The sequence below is a fragment of the Plectropomus leopardus genome, chromosome 5 (genome assembly GCF_008729295.1).
Source record: "Plectropomus leopardus isolate mb chromosome 5, YSFRI_Pleo_2.0, whole genome shotgun sequence".
NCBI lineage: Eukaryota > Metazoa > Chordata > Actinopteri > Perciformes > Serranidae > Plectropomus > Plectropomus leopardus.
In genome coordinates, this window is record NC_056467.1 from 9,651,327 (window position 1) to 9,659,835 (window position 8,509).

Below are 8,509 nucleotides of genomic sequence, written 5' to 3' on the forward strand. Positions count from 1 at the left end.
GTTTCCAAAGTAAAATTATGACTTTTAGGCTGGATTTGCATTTGTTATCTAGAAATGCTTGACTGTATTACTGTACAATGGAACACACTAATATACACAGCTATGTGTATAAGATATATTTTCAAGTGTGGTCACACTTATTCAAAGAGCATATTCAAAGAGCTTTACAAGGAGAACATAAAACAGGGGGATGATCAACTAAAACAATAGGAAATGAACACATAAAAACAGCAATTAATGGGAGAAAGAAAAGTCAATTAGAGGATACAATATTGTGACAAAATCATAACACAAAAATGGCATTGCACAAACAATAAAATAAAATACAGGTAGAGTCAGGCAGCATGATTGAGGATGTCAACATAGTGATGGTTAAAGGGCTACAGAGACGAGATGGATATTAAGGTGGGTCTTAAATGTGTCAGTGGACGGGGAGGATCTGATTGTTGGAGGGAAACGTGAAAATGCTTGATCACCTTTAGTTTTTAACTGGGTGGAGACAAATTATAAGACAAATAAAAGGATTTAAAAAGATCTTCATTAGCCACTTAAATTGCAAACTGGCATATTACCCAGAAAAGAATCCCAGCTGGTTGCAATCTGCTATTTTCATGGCCATAAGACACTAAATCCTCCTAAATTTTTGACAGTGGGCCCTTTAATCTATTTTTAAAACTAATCACAAACACAAAAGTATCTCACAATGGTTAATAATATTGCTATTATTAATAGGGTCTCTTAATAATTTGAACTCTGCATTAGTGGATTCCCCCTGATGTATTTAAGTGTCGCTGCAGTCATAACAGAAATTTGCAGCAGTGCTTCATCTCATAACTTTAGTTTAGAGTGCTGACGGGGATGAGTGGATGTGAACCCCAGAATCTGCGGTGCTGACAGCACTCGAGTGATTTAACAGCAGGGAGTGGAAAGAGAAGGAATTCAAATACCAGTGTCGGTCAGGAGGAAAGTAGAGCGGAAATGTAAGCAAAGAGTAGCTGTGAGGCTGAAAAACCAAGCAAGACAAAAGTTCATCTGTGCTTTTATTCAATATCAGATGTAAGATACAAAAAGACAACTTTACACTTATAGTCCTTATTTGATATGTTAGTTTTAAAAAAAGTTACAATTACAGAAATATGTTCGTTGTGATCATCAGAAAGATTCTGCCCATGTGTCAGTTTAGCTTCTGTTTGACAAAAACAAAGGGAACATTTACTTTGAGTTAAACTCAAAGCAGTAGATGCATCCTCCAACAGTTGAAAAAGCATTTTCTCTCAGGCTCGCTGAAACTCGACCTTGTCAAAGGTGAGGAAGGGTCAAAGCCACGTTTAGATAACTTCGTCTGACACGCTGACCTTTGACACAGGCACCCTGCCGCTCCGACTGCTGGATGAGAAGCAAAACTAAGAAAACACTTTCTTTTACACCTTTGTGTTGTTTTTGATCTCATTCTCCGGTCCACCATGAAATCAGTTTACCCCACAGCAAAGAGCCGCAGATGCCTCCTCGATGATTCTTAGTGTGAATGCGTGTGTGTGTGTGTGTGTGTCTGTGTGTGTGTGTCTGTGTATGTGTGCGTGTGTATGTGTGCGTGCGTATATATGTGTATACGTTTGAGGGCCCGAAGGGTCATCGGTCTCTTCCCTTCTCTTTCTTCCCTCTCCGACATCCCAGAATGCCGCTGCACATGAGAGGACTGAGGATTAGAGAAAGTGTCCTCTCAGATGACTCGTCCATCTGTCCCCAGGATCGAGTTATAAGGAGTTGTGATATTGGGCCGATTCATTTCAATCAACAGCAGATCCAATTCAAATAAGCCCCTCAACTGTGAGGAAAATCCCCCCTGAGGCTCTGTTACCGTGCTCCTTTGGTGGAAGAAAAATAGCGCAGTGACATTTTTTCTGTCTCTCTTGTTCTTTCATTCGGTGATCAACAAGCTCGGCTGTTCCCTTTGCTTCATCATTCCCAAACCTAATAGTGAGGCCATTTTCATCATTTCTTCATCTCTTCTTCCCTTTTTTTCGCCTCCAGTTTGGTCGCTAATCAGGAAGCACCTAGTCTCTATTTATCATGGAAATCGAATCATTCCCACCCACACCACAGGAAAGAAAAACATCATCATCGCCTAATGCATTTTGTGACTGCATTTATAGTGATTGCCATTATGCATTTAAACAGATGTGAGGGGTTAATGATAATGCTTTGATCTTCTTTAAACGAGTTGGCTTCGTGATGCGACCTTTGAAGGTTTCCATGTTTTAGCTCAGTTATAACTGTCCCACAGGGAAATGTTCCAAATGTTTCTCTATATTATTGATTATTTTCTCCTCAGCATATTTACAGTATAGGAATATATTATTTACCATATAAACGTAAAATAATCATACAGTTTTCATCCTTTCTGCATCATTGCTAATGATTACTTGTTGCTCATTTAGTTTTTTCACAAAATCATCTTAACCTCTGGTTCCTTAAGCCTTCTGTGAATTTAACTCAATGTTACATACTGACTCTGAGCAAAGTTATGACTGCTGTTAGTTGCAAATAAGGGGCGATATATTGAACATACTTGAGGTATCACAGCTTGTTCCGCATGCGATATATAGAATGACTATATTGCGAACATGTAAATGTTCGAGTGTAAATTGTCACGTCATTTTTATACGCCATCAGCGTTTTGGTTCTCTTGCTCTCAGCCTCTCACTGACACACACAAAGCAGGGCTTTTGTAGAGCTCCAGACCGTGACTTTTTAGTCATGTTTTGCTACAATGGAGCACTACTGTGATTTTCAAATACTATTAATATATAAATTGATGAACTGTTATTTTTTTCCAGCTCACAGTGAATTAATCATCAAGTTTAACAGTCCTGTGGTAACACTCTTAACTGTGGTAGTGGCAGTAGTGTGAGCAGGTGAGGGTGTGTTTTTGTGCCTACAGAGCTCTGATTGTGACTATTTAGTCACATTTTACGACCATGGAGCACCACTGCGACTTGGAAATCAAGTACAAAAGCAGCTTTTTATTTCTAGCAGTAGAGATGTTGATATTGGTTCGACCGAATGTCATCAGCCCATTAAACAGCTTTTATCAGTTGTCATTAGGAGCATAGATTTGAGAGAGTGGCCTATGGCACCTACTTTACCTCCCATATTAACATTTATGCTAAGTAGTGACTGCAGTAATTATGATGGGAGCAAAGGAGGAGGTCAGGTGACATGGTGTAGGATGAGGGGTGGTTAGGGTAGATGGATGGGTCAGACAAACACAGGACTTTCACTAAGCAGACCCCTGTGTAATGTAATTTAACACATGTACTTGAACCATAATCTTTTTTTCTCAATTAACCAACTTTGGTACATAAATCTAACCAAATTATAACCATTTCACAACATTACAAAGTGTTTAAAACGTATGAGGATGTGTTTGATTTAATGGGCTAAAACATGCAAAGATAGTGTTGATTTTATCATCTGAAATGATAACTGTTGCTGGCAGATTTTATCATATGCAGCTAGCTTGCTTTAAAAGCTATCATCATAAGCATGACGTGGTTGAAAACAGTGTCTGACATTTTAGTGTTTCAAGCTGACTCATTTACAAACAAGAACCATGTTACATAAAGATCTTAAGTATATAATTGATGACTACATACATGATATCAAGCCAAGAAGACTGAAGCTAATGCTGCACGTTTGAAGCAAAACTCAGCATCTTCATCAGTTATCCATGTAGAAGAAAATGTGGACAAAAAGAAGCATTGTTCTTGTTTCACGCGGTGGAGCTTTTTAGTCCTAATGTCACGATCAGTGTGATTGAGTTGCATTGCAGGACATATAAAAGACCAGAGAAACAGAAGTATGATTCTGTCCCTCAAACAACAAAATGAACCCTAGTGACAAACACAGGAAATATGTAGCACTGTAACCTCCCCGCATCATAAAAACTGATTATAGGTTGAATATGTCAATGTTGGCAAGGACATCTTCCTGCACTTTAAGTGACAGTTTAACACCAATTATAAAAGTATTCAAAATGATGATTCACTCTAAGGAGCAGTGCAGTGGCTTTGACTGAAGCAAGATTAGCATGGAGATCAGCATTTACTTGGGGCGTCTTTAGAAATCCGCTTCTTTGGGAGCCCACTGCAAACTGCCAGTGTAAGGCCACTGACATAGAGTTTACATGATCAGGATGCAAAATTTCCTTTTGCCCAGTGCATGCTGGGATGGGCTCTTTAATTATGTATTGAGTGGACTTACAGAGAAAAGAATGAATGAATTGCAAACACTGCTGAGTCTGCAAAGCAAGACATATTTGGACTGAGCTGCAACAGTGAACATAGTTAATGCAGTGAGATTCAGCAGAAATGGATGTGTTATGCATTGTCAAAGAATGTATTTTTTTCACGGGCCTTTCCTTTTGACACCTGCTGACACTGTGATAAAGTGTGTCTGTCTTTTTGTCAGTTAACACACACACATTCTGGAACACAACATATCTCTCTTCCATCTGCCATGCCCTTGTGTTTCATCACCTTTAAGTGCTTATGAAATGATCTATATTCACTGATGGCTTAGAGCCTTTTCCTTTTGCTTCACCAGCCAGCAATGTTGTTTGTGCAGTCAGTCCTCGGGGCAAAGAGAGCTCACCTTGTCAGGGCTCAGGACGGAGATACCACCTTCTCATCCTCGCTGCACTCCCCTCCTCATTTTATTTTTATTTTTATTATCCTCACCATCTCTTATAATTTTCCAGCTTGTGAGTGTGTGTTTGTGTGTAGTGACTAAGTGTGTATGTGTTTCTGCCTGTGCATACACCCCGAGTGCATGGCACGGCGCCAGATGCAGGCAGATAACATCTTGAAGGAAACATTACAGTACTGCATACTCAATTCAAATTACTCAAATGTTTATAGCAACCAGTGCCACAACAGGTGGAGAGGGATGAACCTTTGGCAGGCTGGCAGGTCTTGCTCTTCATGGAGCTGTGGTTTCTGATGCCTTATGACAGCAAGTCAGGAGGAACTGACTCACTTGAGCATGTCTCGTATAAAGAAGTTTTTGTCTGCAGCAGAGAAAGAGTTTAAAATGTGTTGCAGAAATGTGCTGAAATGCATGCTCTCATATTACTCAAGTATAATTTGCAAACGACAGCCATTACTTGATCCACTGTATCTTTTGTGGCAACAAAAGTTTCAAACTGCGCCTTGTAAAACAAATTGCACGTTAACATTATTACCATGCCATTTCCTTCTCACTTGCCTCCTGTCAGACGTAGTGCATACACTGTGTAGCCAAATCACTCTTATTATGGGACTTATTAAAACATTTCAGTGTGAGTAATTTTTTACTGAAGTTGCCCACAAAAACTAATCATGTCAACCTCTGTCTATGATTTGTAATTCACACTTGTTATTTATGACAATCGTGAGTAATATGTGGTATATTTTCCTTTGGAATAACCCACAGATGAGTCACGCGTGCATCTGTCTCACGTGTAGCAGCTTGTACGTGCCTCGGCCATAAGCAGAGCTGTTTCAGCACATCGCGTTCTAATGGCAGCAGCATAATTATCTTAATTGAAAATAATCAGAATATAGATGTTATGATACAATTAAGAATTAGTTTATTTCATTCATAAAACCAGGATTCAGTTAGTGAAGCATGCCAGTCTGCTGGCTCCACCTCCCCCCCTTCACTTTCTTAAATCCACCCCTGGAGCTGACGGCTGACCCCTGGCTGCTCCCTGACATCAGCCGAGGCAGAAAAGTGCAAGAGCTCCTTCGCGGGATCACTGACATGCTCTGCTGTCAAAGCAGTTGACAGAGGAGAGGCTAAACATGTTGAGAAAATAGAAGCTCCTCACAGCTTGCCAATCACCAATACCCATCCTCTGTTGTTTTTCTCTCCTTTTTTTTCTCCCAAGTGGAAATATGTGAAGAGAGGACAGATCGCTCACCTGAGCTCATTACCTGCCTGCTGTCCCAACACAACACAATTTAAGTGACATTAAGTCCTTCTACACACACACACACACACACACACTTTTCTTTGTGAAGGAAGAGAGCATAAGTGTCCATCCATTGAGAAAAAGAAAGTCGACTCTGTCAGCACAGGAATGAGCCCTGGCATGGATTTGTGTCAGAAAGAAGTCTTATTCAAAGAAATGTTGACAAGGAGGAAGTTTTCTTTGCTCTCTCGGAGGAGAGAAAACATCAGTTGATAAAAGGTGTTTGGATGTGCAGAACTAAGAAAGCCTCTGAGTGAAGGCGAGAAACGCAAAAATTAAGATGAGCGTGCTCACACACACACACACACACACACACACACACACACACACACACACACGTTTCCTCGGTTCACTTTGTTTTATTTCAGTTGGGCACAGGCCTATGAAACGAGCTTTCAACAAATACGTAATTGCTCAGTCATTCTGCCACTCGGTTGATCCCGTATTACACAGCCAGCACTATTGCACTTTCTCTCCGACTCCCTTTGACATTTCCTTGGCTTTTAGAGCGGCTTCCTTTACAAACTCCAGTCTCGGTGTAAAATGCGGATTACAAGCCTATTGAGCTCAGTTTTTCATGTAGCCTAAATTAAGTGCATTAGGAACTGCTCTTTACCATTAGGGAAAACCCTGAGTGAAAACTGAGAGGAGAGAGGGAGGGAGGTTTTAAAAAAAAAAGGGGGGGGGGGGGAAGTTGAAAGAAGAAAAAAAAAAAAGATAATTATGAGAAATGTATGGAGCTGGTTGATTCTGTTAAAGAGCTGTTTTTCAAATGGATTAGGAAATACGACCCAGGGTGTAAAATATTAAACAAAAGTTAAAGAATTAAGTAAGGTTGTTACAACATGCAGCTCTCTGGCTCGTCATAAGACAAAACATTTCTCGATATACGAAATCTTGTTGGAAATCGATTAGCTGCGAGATGCAAACATTCTCCCCTGGACGCCGTTCTTTCTGTCTGAAAGGTTTGATTTGTTACTGTCAAGCAAAGTAAGAAAGAGCACCATAATATTCCTTGTCTAAAATATTGAATGAGAGTACATCTCTCAAAGGCCAGACCAGGTCACGGCAGAAAAAAAATAAAAAGACACAGAACAGAAGGCTTTGTTGGATTTTGTATGGATGACTCCCTTGTACTCAGCTGTCCCTGAGAAGAGTTATGATCACAGTGAGAAACTCTGACAGTACCCACCACCCACATGGCTCTTTTTCTGTCCAGTTGTTGCAGTTTGTATGCATTTTGTCATAAATAGAATATTTTCTGGAAGCACAGCAGTTGCACTACAGGAAAGTTTTAAAACTGAATGTGTGCACAAGTTTTGGGTCTCTGGCTTTCACATTAACTTCTTAGCTTGCACTATTAATCGACTAACATGAAATATTAGTAAACTTGTGCTGAGCCCAATACCTTTTATTTAAAACCTGGGACTTGTTTTTCTGCTTTTGGCCATCTTTCTATACAGTAAGTTTATTACTGATATCTGGAGAGCAATGAGTGATAGGCAGGACATTTCCAGTTTCCCCTCTGTCAGCTCTGCTAAATTTGTGCTAAATTAAGGATTTAATATCTATTTGCAATTCCCGGTGGTTCTTTTTGTGGTTGGTTTTGGACGACGGTGGCTTGTTGCTTTTGGACAATCATTGGGGTGTGGAAATCAACTTTAAGAGTCTGTAAACCCTCCTTCTGTCGACTTATTGCTAGCTAGCTGCTCGCTAGCAATGTTGAGGTTTTCAAATGCAAACATCAATAAGCAGCAAAGAAAAGATGGAGAGGAATGAACACCAGCTGAACTAGCATCCTGCTAGCCATTGTAAAGGCATTAAAATAAACTGGACGACTTATTTCTGCATTAGTTTCCATTGAGATACTTTTTTTATCCTCTGACTCACTGAAACTGGGCTAAATCCTGGACTTTGTGTTTTCCATGTTTCACAGTCAGGTTGTCTGTTTTCGTTCCCTCGTGCCATCCAGGTTTGTACATAGTTTAAAGTTTTTGTATCTGTTCTTGCACTTGGATTTTGTTTCATCTGGCTACTTTGGCATCAACTTTTACATTAATTTTTGTTCATCCAACTTGCTTGTCCTGCATTGGGCTTTTGCACTTTATTTTGATAATGGATGTTTATTTTTAATATCTGTGAACGATTTATGCCCTCGCATCACTTCTAGTCCACATTTTGGTCAGATGACACAGGAGCCACATGCCCTCTGATTCTGCAAAATCACACACACTGTCAAAAATAAAAATTCTTTCTTTATACAATATGTGCAGAGGGCAACTGCAGTAAAATTAGTTAAATTATATTTAGTAGGACTGCACCCAACTCATAATTTTGCCAGTCGAATCAGATGTGGCTGTTCAATATGAATATTCAACTATTCATTTTGTTTTCCATACAAAGTCCGAACAGGCTCAGATGGACGCTCTGTGTGACGGCGGCATCAGGTCATATAGTAAACAAGCTAACGCCGCTAACAATGGATCACAAATGCGC